We start from the raw sequence: 14,610 nt of genomic DNA, 5'->3' as shown, positions 1-14,610 counted from the left end.
AAAGAAGAAACACGTACGCGATCCAGTCCTACGCCTTGATGCTCCACGTTGATTGATCATATTATGAAAAGCAACGCAATGCAATGAAACGATGGAGATTATTACGCATTACGCCGCGTTTGTTGTGACACTTGAAATTGTAGTGAACAGGCGGGAGGGTTTCATTTGCGGCGGATAGGAGATGCACTCCGGTTTATCAGTCGTGACAGCGAAGATCGTTCCACATGTCACATTCCGCAATCACACGCCACCCGTCATCTTAACTCAACTACGCCGGTGCGTCCGAGTTCGTTTGAGGTTATTTTGGCTTTATAGTGATAGTACCCGGGCCAAACAAGGACAACATTCTGGAACGATCTACTATGACGTGGGCTTTTTCCGGGTGCACCAGTCACTATCACCCTCCTGCCATGCCATATGGTGGCACCAATGCCGCGGTCACCACCTGCTAGGACGGGTGTGAAGTGGTGTTTGCTACAAACGTAACGTGTTCGTTCCCGCTCTCACGGCCGGCCTGCCCAGCTCGGTGCGCGGCACTGATAACCCATATGGGGTTCTAAAGATATCAAGCAAGGGAAAGGCATGCACAGACACACATATATTTAAACAGAGGGATGATGGGTGATGAGGGTGCCGAAAAAAAATCCACTTGTCGTCACTTTCTCGAGAGAAGACAAGCTCTGAATGCTGACGGCGGCACAACTGAAAGCACTCACTTCACCCACTGCCAGCGCGCCACAGTTTCGCCACACACAAAACCTTTGCCGATAATGCACTGATGTGTATGTGATGCAGTCGATGACAAGAAATAAATTATAAACCACTATGTTATCGTATTTTCCGTCCGTACTGCTGCTGCTGCACATGAAATTTCACCTCGGCTCGATAATCGGTGCTGCACGCGAATGCGGTACACTTTGGACGGGGTTGCATTTTGTTTCCTCTCTGTCTCTCACTCGCTGTGTTTGCTACCCTTCTCGGCCGATTTTTCAACCGCTTCTCGAAACAGTTAAATATGGAAATGAAAATAAAACAGTTTTCTAAAACGCGCCCCGCCTGATGTGCCCCACCCGACTGTACGCCATTCTCCACAGAGTCAGCATGCACTCAGTTCCACGAGTACAAACATGACAGGTTATGTGTGATATGGAAATCGGTCGATAAGAAGAAAGCAGCGCGCGAACAGTCTGTGGGCTGCGGTGGGTTGTTACCATTATCAACGGGCCCTACACACACGCTGGCCAGAAGTTGCATCGATAATTGTATTGATTGTGCTGCTCTTCCTGTGTGCTGTGTTGTGACTGGTGGTTGCTCCGCCATACAAGGGCTAAGATTTGCTGCTTCTGGACAAAGAAAATGTTTCGTGTGCATTTTCTTCGCAAATAAGTAAATTAAATTGCAACCAATTTTCCCCCATGCTAGGAAGCGGTGTTTTCCCCCTATGCACACACTCATGTGTTTGTGCATGCGGTGCATCTATTAGCACAAAGCTCGTTGCACAAACTTGCTCCGAGAACGGACAACACCTTGTGGAGTTGGTGAAAAATCGGAAAAGAAAATCAACAATTACGTTCGTAAATTGCAAACTCCTCTAGCCCTACCTTTAAACAGGTTTCCACGAGTTTCGACATAGCCCGACGTGTACCCCATTCCTCAGTTGCAACCAGCGGATTCAAGTCGGTGCTGCACTAATTGCATTCTTGTCTTCAAACGCCACCGAAATAGTGAAATAGGCTGCGGGGAAAAAAATGCACCATCGATTAACCGAAAGTATTGATTTATTTTTTCGCGCAAAACTTCTCATTAATCTACCGAATGCTTTGCAATCTAGTGGTCCGTTATCGCAACGAGAGACGGCTTCACGTTGCAATACAGTCTAGCAAATCAATAAATCGACTCGAAAACTTGTAAAAAGCAAAACAAAAAAAAGAGGAGGAAAGAAAATATACCATTTGATGTGTACCGTTAACGATCCGATCGGTTTCTCGAGGCTAAATTATATCGTGCATCCCTGTCTGCTCTGTGTCTCTTCACATTCCGGCAAGGGGCGTGCAATAAAGGGTTTCACATCAATTTGCTGGCTGCACAGGATGCAAGTGGGGCATCTCTTCTGGCAGTAGCTTTCGCATCGTTAGCTCGCCCGTAGATGGAGCGCTGTTGGTGGTTCGTACACGTGTGTCCCCTAGAAACTTTGATGTTACTGTGCGGGGCTTACACGGTTGATCCAGAACGTAAACGATTTCCAAAGTCCTTGAAGAAGTGAAACGAATGTGCTGTTCGTTCTCTTGCACTCTGCGATGATGCTTAAGCCCTGGCATGGGCGTTTTAGAACGCAATAAATCGTTTCTAGGAAGAATTGATGATTTTATGATATGAGAATATGTAGAAAATATGAGATACATGTATTGCTTTTTCTTCGACAGCGATTTGTTTTCTCAGCGGAGCAATAGGGCAAAATTTGTTTCCGTCGACGTTTTCGATGCTTTTTTTCCCGCAACTTTTGAGCATCAATATACGAACGCTTGTAATGATGGCGGCAGCTACAAAGATGATTCGCGAGGAACTTGTCAGGGCGAGAAGAGCAGAGGAGTAGCAAAGTGAGTAGATGAAGATGCAATCGTTCATGCGTCGCAGAACTGGAAGCGGTGGCGAATTTTCAACGAATCGCCCTCCGCTGTGGGTTGGATGGTTGAGGCCTTTTCTGCTGTTGCTTTGGCGCCGATGTGATGCGCTTGGAAGAACAGACAAATCACGGCACAATGGTGGGGAGAAGCGCGATGTGTACTACTCTACTACCGGCAAATAGTCAAAAAAGGGGAAGTGCCACTGCGCGGATACACTGTACCACCACCCTATAGCATATCTCAGCCCAACCCACTCAACAGTGCCCTGCTTGCGCTCGCTGGGGCTAGTATGACGGCCAAACAAAAAAACGAAAACATCCGCACAATAGTGCATGATTTCTCAATCGGTTGTGTAACCCTTCGTGCAATTACAATGCAACGAATGTAAAGCCATGGGTTTCATGGCTCGGTCAATATGTCTTGTATAATAGCTTCGAGGTAGGAAGACCTTAACATTTAATAAAGAAACTTATTTAACTTTGCACATTGTTTTGACGCTTGTTATTGCCCCCATGGACAGTAAAACCTCGTTGGAAAAAGTACAAAAACCTATCAATTATATTTTTTGTTTTTATTTTTTATTGTTACGACTTACAAACAACCCTCCCAAACACACCCCAATCCTCGCCTGAAGTTTCGATCGATGATTTGAGCTGAACTCCAAACATGCTGACAGGTCAGGAAAGCGACCTTTTATTTCGCCTTTCGTCACGAAACGATTACTGTCAGACGATAACTTGGGCGAACACATTCCTTTCCGAAGAATGCAAACCGACGCAAATCAAGAGGTTTCTTGCACTTCGTTTTGATTGAATCATGTCTTGAAAGGCGGCTGCCTCGGGAGTGCTCCACCAGAAATGAAGGTTTCGTGTTTCGTGAGCGAAGGGTCCGGACGTGTGGCGAATCACGGAACTCGCACGATTAAAAAGTCTCCAGTCAGTGCGATAGTTTTTCCACATGATACTGCGCGATACCGTTCAGCGTCGTCGCACGTCTTCTTGCTGAAATGACACTGACACTGATCGGAAACCGACGCCGGAAATGGGTCTTTAAATAATGCGCACGAAACAGCGCAAGAGCTGGAACTGGTGTTCACGTGGGTTGGAATTTCGTTTCCTTTCGATTGCCATCTTTGCGCGTGTGTGTGTGCGTTTGTATGGCGTCTGGATAGCAGAAAAGGTTTGTAGGAAAAAGAAAACAAATAGAGAAATGTCATGCGAACGAAAAGCCGAGACTAGGAACTAATTCGTAATCAATAAGCAAGAATTGGTCGCCCGTCCTCGGGGTTGTGCTGTAAACCTCATGAAAGAGCACAATCTCCGGAGTCCTGATTGACCATTGCCTGCTTCACCGAACCTAAAAGGAACTAAGAAACTAATCCAGAACTTTTCTAATCATACGACCCAGAACCACTGGCAAAATGATTACGAAATGGATGTTGCAAAAATAGCCATTTTGAATCAATCCGACTCGACTGGCGCTTTGGGGATGGGAATAGGGGCAGAGAAAAAAAATACACTGCTCAGCTCCTTGATGTTTTTGACCACACAATGCAGCAAACTTCACTGGAAGAAGCAAGTCCACCTCAGAACCCGGACTCGCTCAGTCTCCATTAGCATATTTTCTTCATTACTTCCAAACCTATACAAGCCAACCAGGTGGCACCGCAAGATCGATGGAAACCGATGCAAGGGTGAAAGGAAATGAGGCAATTGCAATCATCAGAATAGAACAACCCACACCGGACCGTACTCTCTCCCCATTATCAGGACCTTTATCGGATGCAGTACTAGTACTTCTTATCCATCTCGACTGTTTTGTGTTGCACCTTCAGGAATCGTGCATATCAATACGATAACAATCGGTAATTGAGCCCAGACCAGCTTCCACTAGAGAGACGCCCTACTTTTCCCTCCTTCCAGGACAATTCGCCCCCCTCGATTTCGCTTACTTGCTCATTGCAAAATTACAAACAATCTCAGCCCAGAAATTTCAACACGCCTGCTGCTGCAGTATTGTGACCAGACCAACTAGCAAACAATGCTTTTACTGTACGGCTTCTGTTCGTGTGGCTATTGTTTTTGTCCATCCAATGACGGTAAATGTGGGGCCACCACCTCGATCTGCACACAGATATACACACACGAGAACACAAGAGTTGGAGAATGCATTCGCTGTGCCTAACTGATGCATCTCCCGTACACAACCTTTCACACACCACGACCGGTCACGGGACGAAGCAAAAGGACCGGAGAAGCTGCTGGGTGAGCTTATTAGCCGCGACCGTTTCCCTTGCTTTTGTTTGCAGGATTGCGTAAAAAAGGATGCATTACACAGGACACGAAAGAGTGACAACATGATGCTGGTGAATTTAGAGAAACAGGGAGGAGATAATGGAGCGTCATCATTCAAAAACTGGGGATTGGAGCGGTGTGGTGTTTAATTTGTCTTGTTCTATCTGCAATGTGTTAATGGAAGCAAATTGAGCTTTTACTTGGGCTTTGCGGAGTTTGTTTCTGCGCAAATAACTAGCAAGTTTGCTTTTTACACGCTTATACTTCTACTTTGAGAAATAAAAACAAATGGATAAGTAATAAGAATGAAATTCCGAATACGTAACGATAAGTACAGGAATTTTGAATGCTTTTTGTATTGAGATGAGCGTTAATGTTGTGCTAAGATATTTTTAAGGATGCATTAGAAGCTTTATTATACAGTCTGTTCCCGAGTTACACGGTTCTCGAGTTACGCGGATTCAGAGATACGCGATTTTCTTAATTTGACAGATCAAATGTCAAATCAGTACAATTTACTTCACGAATTGTTCACTGCAGTAGAAATAACATTTTTGCTAATAAATTTAATTCATTTACAAGCGAAAACTTTCAGAATATTCTGCACAAATCGCATTAAATAAATGAGAATGTGTATAAAAGTACTAAATTGAATACACATTGCGAGTAGCCATTTGTATTTTGGTCGAAAACCACGAAATTCAACTTACTCGGATATTCGAGTTACACGGATTCCTCCGGAACACACAAACCGCGTATCTCGAGAACAGACTGTATGTGTTTACTGTATGTGTTTTGATGAAACTTAAGATTTAAACTGCAGCTGTAATATTTCGATCCTACCGAGGTTTGATAACAAAATTAGCGATGTTATATTGTGGTGTACAACTATTGAACTAGTGATCAATTGCTACTAGTTCTTATTCTTATTTCTTATGTGTTGCTTTTTAGAGTGTGTAAATGCACGAATTAGTATTATTAGAACTAGCAACAATAGGGCCAACAAGAACTCGAGAGATTTCGGCAAGAATGTTAAATGTAGGCAAAATGAAAAAAAATGTTTATCATAATGCAGTTGAAGCTTGGTGTAATTTTTAAATATTCAGTGAAATAATAATATTTCATTTGCATTCCACATCACATTTCTTTTCGTTATATATATCACTACTTGAGAAGTAACATTTTTTATTTTTTTGTAACGTCTATATATTTGATTTTTGAAATGTGCAACTCCTCTTAAAAAAGCGTATTATTTGTGACATTTATTTTTCTTTGGCACAACATTCATTGTCAAGTCTAGCCTATACCACTAGTGGGATTGGCTTTCATGGACTTTTTGTTTACTCATAGCAGGATAGTCAGTCCTATGTATGGAGACACGGTCCATTCGGGGTTTGAACCCATGATGGGCGTGTTATTAAGTCGTACGAGTTGACGACTGTACCAAGAGATCGGCTTCATAAATGTGACGTATTGTTTACCATATTTGTTGACCTTTTAACCTTTGTCGTTCCTTTTTTCACTAAAGTAGAACAAGTTTCTTAAGGGTAATGATGATTGATGGTAAAAGTTTTTGACTAAATCAATGCCTTCAGATTACAGGAGCTGTTCATTGTGCGTTTTATTTTAGAACTATTGCTGCGGTCAATTCTTTCCTTAAAGCCACTTATTATCAGCGCTGGGTGAATTCCGGGAAGTTAGCATTCCGTCGTCCCTTCGCTCAAAAGTAGCACACAAAACCCATAATGTCCAGCGACGGCAGGTCTCCCCCTACTCTTTAAGTGAAATGAACGGGAAATGAAAAGAACTCGAAAGCCATAATTTACTTCCGATTGCAATTTCCGAGCGTAGAGCGGAGCGCGCCCCCTTCCCATCGAACCAGTGCGCGCTCCGCCACACCTGCCCACCTGGGTTGGTCGCTGTTTGTTTGTGATGGTGTGGGGGGTGCAAACAAAACTAAAAAAAAAAAACTTAAAACCAGAAGGCAACACCCCACTTCCACCAGTCGAAGCAAAAGAACGAGGTGCGAGGTTGATGGAGTAGTTGGCGGCAGCAGCAACAACAATACACCGGCAAACTCAATTCTCAAACGGAACGGAACTTAACTCCGTTCTAATAAATGCCCGTCCCGCTACGTGCGTGTTGGGTAAAGTTATTTTTCACTTCAAACTACACCCATACGGCTCATACACATGAATATGGTTTTTTAAAGGCATGCAATGCAAAGCAGTGACAGCGAGGGGGAAAAGGGTATAAATTGACCGGAACTACTGTCGAAAGATCATGACTCCTCGGAAGCGCTCCCGGCCGGAACCGAACCAAGCGCGCTGGAAGCCCCGGAACACCGCGACCCCGTTAGGTGAAGCGGAAGAAATCAGTCCCGCCTCTGGTGAGCGGGAGCTGAGGGGCGGGGAATGTAGAGATGGGACAGAGTGTACGGACTTCAGGGTGACCGATGACAATCAAATGATGTTATTTTTCCAACCTACTTCTTGCCCCTGCTCTTTCTGTTTGCTCCCCTTTTGTACCTTCCGTTTTCCGCACGGTTAGGAAAATGGTTATTAAGCTACAGACCAGACCGCGTAAAGTATAAAGTAACGCTAGCTCGCCTGGGGACAAACAACAGCTATGTACCCCCCCCCCCCCCCCCCCTCCTACTAACCGGACGATGGGCGCGATTTGATTGCGCACATTCCGTCCAACAACGCAGACAAGTGCGCCGCGTGCACGATTGTGTCCGCGCGATGCTCTCGACCGATGATGACGCCTTTTCGCTTGCGCGTTCGTTCCGTGCTGCTTGAGAGGGTTTGGCGACACACACATACACACCGCACGGTGGTACAGCATCGGGTGGGCCAATCAGTAGGCAAATAAATCCCTCCATATTCATTTCCTCCCCCTCGCGCAAAGGGTGGGCGCGCAATGTGTGTAAGAGTCAAGTGGAGAACTAGAATAATATGCGCGTTGATTCGTGGCGATCAGCGATGCGAAGCACCGAGAGAATCGGAAGTAGTGAACGATTTCGCTAGGAGAAGCAAGCCGTGGAGGGATGGGCAACAGTGGGGTCAAGAACGGATATAATGGGCGGGAGGGGAGGGCGTACATGGTTTTACTACTACCCTTGGAGCTTTGCACTTTGCATCAAATTGGGGACGGGTGAACACAATAGTAGGTTTCTCCGTGCTTCATCATTCTTGGGGAGTGGATGAACGCGCGAGGAAGCAAATAAAAAAGGAGAACAGAACACAAATGGCGAGGGAAGGGACGGCGTGTTACGATGTTGCGCGTTACAAAAAACCGGATGTGAGGAAGTAGTATTGCATGATGCGATTTGATTCTAGAGATTCGGTGGCCCCGATCGTCGTCCGCAGTCCGCGAAACGGAACGAAACGCGTACACTAATAAGAGCAGCGCGTGAGGCCTATCGAATGTGAGATCTCCTCATCCCAGAGGGGGAGAGGCCGCACACAACAGTGGGTGATGCGAAGCGGGAGACCTGTGCACCGACATTTCTGGAAGCCGTGTGCGCGGGTGTCCGGTTGAGTTTTCACCTTCGCACGATCTGGTTGGTAGGAGGTGGAGAAGGCGGGCGGGCGTTCTGAATCGAGAGCTCGGAGGAGGATGTTTCTGTTGATGGATGTTTCATATGGTAATTACTTCTCCGGAGAGCGACGACAACAACATGGGACGAAAAACGCTGCCCTCCCCCCTCTCGCTGCACTAAAGCGACGGAGGGTGCGGCCACACACTACAGAGCGCGTAAGTACCACGTGAGCCGCGAATGTCCAATGGCCGCTTGGGGAGTCTCAGTTGCTCACGGAGCGAGGACAGCTTGACGATTGACTTGCGGAACAGCTTCAATTATTGCTTCTCCGCCGGAAGTGGGGAGTTCCGCTCGGATTGTATAAATTAGATAAGTGTCTGTGTCCACACAAGGGGGCGGGTGGAGGAGAGGCTAGAATAATTTAAAAGCACCGTCTAGTGTTTGAACAATCGAGCGTGCCAAAGAGTACTTAGGTTGTGAGATGGAGTTTGGTTGTTTTTGTAGATGGAGTCTACATCGAAGCTTTAACTTGTTGGTATCATTTAAAATAATATTCTTCATGTCTGGATATTAGTATCTCTTCTTTTAATGTTTTTTTTGTCTTTAAAACTCCTTAAACTATAAAATGATTCTTCAAAAGTCGTCGTCTACGTCGTTAGACCTCAGAATAGTACCGCTACGTACAGAAATAAGGACCCCTCTGCAGAGGGACAACAGGACCCGATCGCAGAGAGCCTCGTTCAATTCACAGGATATTCACCAGAGCAGAACACAGCATTCCCCCTATACAACGGGTTAGCGCACACAAGCAAAGGAATTTCTCATGATTTCTTGTGACTTACTGTTTCGTGCCATTCCCGTCCTGTTGTGCGGATGTAGCAGACAAAGGGTGTGTGCCCTGTATCCTTTCGCTCCACCCTCGTGTAAACGGTCAATAAAGTTTCTCTTCCTTCCTGGGGCTCCAGGGAATGGAAATTCTTATCGTAATTAATCAATTTTGTTCTCTCTAGAGGGAAGATAATTAAAAATTTGACTCTGTGTCGCACAAGTTCACCACGGCGATGATACCTGGGAATAATGGGGGAGTCGGGGAGGCGCTAGGGCTGGCCGACACTCTGATGAGACATGTTGTTCAAGACAAAACAATCGTCCGGACGATGGCAGGACCGACAACAAGCACTCGGTGGGAGGGCTGAGCGTATGTGTAAGCACTGGAATGTTTGTGATGCGGGAGCAAAGGAAAAGTTTTGCGCCAAACTTTAATTGATAGAATTTTTCCTACATTATCAACCATGTGTGTGCATGGTGCCATGTAGCGGACAGAAGGGAGAATGTGGAAGATGTTGTGGCCGTACATTGGCAAAAGCCAATCAGTAGAACATCTTCTCTCGAATCCCAGCCCAAAAGCCACTTTCATGCTTGATTGGCAAAAGAAAAAGGCCAAAGTCACCCGCCGAAAGGGTTTTGCCCCCTGATGCTTCTTTGCCAATGTGTGTAGGCCTTTCATCTAGTTTTTAGTATTGTTGCGTTTGCTTTCAAACCCCGTGGGCCTCGAGTTTCCCATACTCTTTTGCTTCATGAATAATTTACGGAAATATTTAAATTTGCCATCGTCAACCTGTGCGAACAAGCATACATTATCGGTGTGTCTGTTGTAAAAGGAGGGTGCCCACCAAGCGTAAAAGAACACTCCCACGTGATTTTGTGTGTATGTTTTTCGTTTTGCTGCGCCGCGCTCTCAGGTGCACTACGGTAAATCACACCGGATACGGGACCGGATACCAACTACTTCCGGAATTTTCCCACGAACACATCCACCCTTACACCAACGGGCGCTCTGCTTCACCCTCTTGTCGGATTCATTATGCGATTGAAGTGTCAATAGACTCCTTTCACACGCCCTGCAATCAACCTTGTTTTCTTTTGTGCTAAAGAAGGGCAAACAGGCCAGTAACTTGTTGCATTTTGCTTCCACCATCGACGCTTTCTTAAGACGTGCAGAAATAGCAGTGGGAGTAGCTTCTAGTACGCCAGTCAAACACACTGCTCAAGCCAATCCCCTTCGTAGAGATTTTCCTTACACTCTTAAGGCTGCCGGGCACAAGATCTGAACGACAGCTAACCAGTACGACGACGACTCTTCCTACTGAATGTTGGTAGATATTTCACGTCCAAATAAGAATAATCTGCTTCCTTCTATTCTTTGGAATCGTCCTTAGTGGTGGGATGGATGATACTCATCCATTTTCACAGCTTCTTCAGATGTCTTAGCACAACTTTACAAACGAGAAGTGTAGATGTTAAACGATACCAACTCTCTTTAGGAATGTGATTGAAATGCGTTTGTTTTTCATCGATGCGCTTGTGAGGTTAATTTCTCAAATATGTTCCCTCATTAGTGAGAAAATATACGCAGAAATGTTACTGTTAAAACCATTCTTTATCATAAAAGTTTCCTAATTAACACCAAACTTGCCCGGTGGTTTGTTTTAACGCTCTTGAAACCTTTTGTTGTGCGAAGTTTGCCACAAAATTTACCTCATTACTAGCAACCAAGGGAAGGCACGACTTATTCCCGAGTTTCTAGAGACAAGGTCATCCGAACCTTGTACTCTTCTCCCTTTTGTCTCAGTGTCTGAACGCTTAAGACATCTTCTCAGAAATAATATCCCTCGGTCGCTCGATTTTCCACTGCGAGGAATAAGTACAATTAGGGCTCTATTTGTTTTCTCAAGGGTAGTCATAAACCTCCCCTCCCCCTCCCGTTCCTTCGGAAGATGTTGCCGCCTGAACAACAGGTTCTTTCATCCTGACACCGCTACCCATCTCTAGGCGGCAACATTCAACAGACGATTTCACGCTCAGCTAAAGTGCTTTTCTTTCGTAACGCAACGCCTCACCTTCTAGCTCTCCTCTGGCTGCTTCGGAGAGACGGGTTTCTCAAGAGCGTGAAGAAGTAGTGGATTAATTCCTTGAGGAAAACGAGCGTCTTTTCGCGCTGTGTTGCGTGTTCTGAGGGTAAACGCAACACTGCTCGGTTGGTCGGGGGGCGTTGAAGCGTAAAGACAAAGCTGCAAACTTTCGACCAGCAAGCATTCAAGAAGCTGAAGGACCTTTTCTTTTTCATGGTAATTAAATCGTCTTCCGTGGTCGTCGTTGTGGTTTTTCGGTTGAGATTCATTTCACTCGACGCTTTTTTGCGAACCATCCAATACCACCCTTGTGTACTCTTGGCCAATGTTTTAAGTTGTTTAACTTACGCTGGTATGATCAATCACTCTTCAAGATGGAGAACGAAGAGAACAAACAAAAAGTCCCTACCGCCAGCATCTTGGTAAACTGACCAGCATAATGTTTGAAGGTAGAACTTAAAACCCCAGAAAGGCAACCATCTTTTCATCAACGAAGCGAACGATTAGACATCGTGCTGCAATGGCCATCCGCAATCATACCGAAAACAACCATGAATAACATTTTGCCAAATCCGAAAACGATAAACTTTTTCATTTTCGTATTTCATGGTAGTAGAACAAGGCAAAAAACAATCCTTTCGATAAAGTTTTGAAAAGTAGCTGGAAAATTTTGTTCATTTAAGTAGATTTACTTCGTCTTTCACAACATCGTCAATCTATCAACTCGCCTCACCGGTTCTGGCCGAGGAACAACAATCTTGCTATGTGCTTATTTCACTGTAAATAATGCTGATTCTTCTTCGGTTCTGGGCGTTCTGGTTTGAAAATTATTTGGACAACTTTTACCCTTCTCGTCGTCCCGCTGCTACTCCCAAGCAACAACCACAGGCCCCGGATATCCATCTTCCATTTTTGCACCTGGAGTTGCTGCACCGTCGTCCACTTCGTCAATCGTTTCGCCAAACCAATTCCTGCCTAGTCGCACAAAGTGTGTCACTCTCAGACATCTTACTGCCCTTTTTTCTCTAACCTTCGTAACGGGTAAAACTGGTCCTTGCGAAAGATGTTCAATTTTATTCACGATTTATTTCTTTGCGGGTTTCTGCTTGCCGTTGGATGAAAGGATGAAAGGTAGTACAAGTACGCACATGTGGACAATTAAACGCTGCATGACGTGGGTCAACAATCTTCATTGACACATTCGATTTTTACACCCCTTTTGTGTGCCGAACAAGGCAAAATGGATGGAAGAGAAGGAGGTGAAATACATTGTATGCGTTTTGGATTTTTGCATCCGCTTCTTACCTTTGTTGCATTTCAGCTCAGCGTTCTTGAAGCGGAACAATCCTAATTGTACTACGGCTTTCTAAGCAAACACAGCAACGAACATTGCACGTCTTTCTCACAAGAAGCTTTTTTTCGGGTCGCTATAGAAAAGATAATCCTTCAAATCAGTGTCCGAGCTGTGGGAACTTCGATGCATGTAGGTGCTGATGCGATGCATGCATTCATTGGAATAGAAAATGTTTACTATGCACAAGCTTAACATATATTGCTGATGTGTTTTTAAGATATGTTGACCGATGAATCAATTACCAAAGTTGATTGATCAAGCGTCTTGAATTTAAGCACATACTAAGCAAATGGTATAGGTATCATCATTTCGTATATGTACCATAAACGTTTTACCTATTGTCTGCTAAACATACAATTTAACGATCGATTGGGTTTCTTTCATCAAAAAGCCATTCCGATACCAATAAACGGCTGGTGTGACGCTGCGGAACCGCTTAGCTTTTGAAGCGCATCGCTGTTGGTGACGCGTGCCGGCCACGCGCGTCATTCTCACTTTCCAACCGGCTTCTCAATTTTCCAGGTGAGGTAACATTACAATCAAGAAACTAGCAAACAAGCCACCGACCTCCGAGACCAGCGCGTTCTTCCTGCCTTTTTCACAAACAGGAACCACGCCGATGAGCTCTCTCACTGTCTCTGTCTGCCCGCACTGCTCTCTTTACCAAAGAGGGACGCGGAGTTTTATGTATGATGTTCACCTTTCCTCCGCCCCTCGGCGAAACACTTGGGAAGCGTCGTAACAGCAACGATAAGAACCCACATTTACGGAAAAGCCATCTCTCCCGTCAGGGGTCTTCATTTTCGTATTCGGGCACGCGCCTGCCTGCCCGTTCGCTGTGTTCCGCTTGCCAGGTTCCGCAACACATATGGGGACGACGCGCGCGCGCGTGTGTGTGTTTTTGTATGCAGCGTCATCCGTAACATGACGGTGGAAGAAATGATGCCCGAAATGTTGTCGCCCTTACCTCGACTTACGGTAATGCCCTCTTGAAGGGTTACGCTGCGTTTGCTGCCAGTGATAGGTAAAGTAATAGGCAACAGCTGCAATGGGTGGCGTATGGTAAGCGAATTTCGCTTATGTGGTGCAGCGGCATTTCGTGTAACTGTGTCTATTGAATTATCGTTGCAAATTTAGGCCACTTATTAAGGCGTCTTTGTGGGTTGGGACGATTGTTCCCTTTCCATATTTTTTCATTTTTCATTTTCATAATAATTTTGAAAAAGGAAAGTAATGAATACAGCTGAGATGAATTCAGAAAAAATATCGTAATTGGCAAACAAGATCTCTATTATTTTCCTGAAAAAAACTAAGGACACTTTGCAACAAAGAGATATCTTTTGCTTGAAGATATTTGAAAAAGTAGAAGAAATAATAAAATATTCAATTATATTTAATTCATTTTTTAATGCGATTTTTGTTGATACACTTTTTAACGTGTGCCAAGATCATGGCAATAGCATTAGTATGTTTTATTAATTTTAGTTTTCTTGTAATTCAGGCTGTATTCGGATTGAAGTATTAAACATTAATAAACACTCGTTATTTTTTGCAACACTTACTTTCGATTGCTGTGTTGATATTAACTTCAATCACAGTGTTTTCAAGAAAATCTGTTGCTGTTTGAGCAAACTTGGTTTATTTTAGGACTTATTGATTTCTTTTTATGAATGCATTTTTTCTTCTTTATTTCAATGTTTTATAGTTGGTTCTATTCATTCAATATATCGGGACTGATTTTTGCTGGTATCATCTATTCTAAGATAGTTGCTGTTTTTTCGATGATGTGAGTTTTTTCTTTTACCATGCTGATTACAAAATCATATGATTGGTTTGTATCATATATGATTGGTAATCATATCATATTGGTTGTTTTAGTTTT

General features: G+C 44.4%; 1 protein-coding gene across 11 annotated transcripts in view; it reads left to right on the top strand.

Annotated features, from left to right (window-relative positions):
- Positions 1–14,610, top strand: part of LOC121603537 (homeobox protein prospero) — a 132,371-nt gene that overhangs the window by 71,837 nt on the left and 45,924 nt on the right. The gene's annotated exons all lie outside the window — the stretch shown is intronic.

This window comes from Anopheles merus, chromosome 2R (assembly GCF_017562075.2).
Source record: "Anopheles merus strain MAF chromosome 2R, AmerM5.1, whole genome shotgun sequence".
Classification (NCBI taxonomy): domain Eukaryota; kingdom Metazoa; phylum Arthropoda; class Insecta; order Diptera; family Culicidae; genus Anopheles; species Anopheles merus.
The sequence above is the reverse complement of the archived record's forward strand: the minus strand, read 5'-3'. Positions and strand labels throughout refer to the sequence as shown.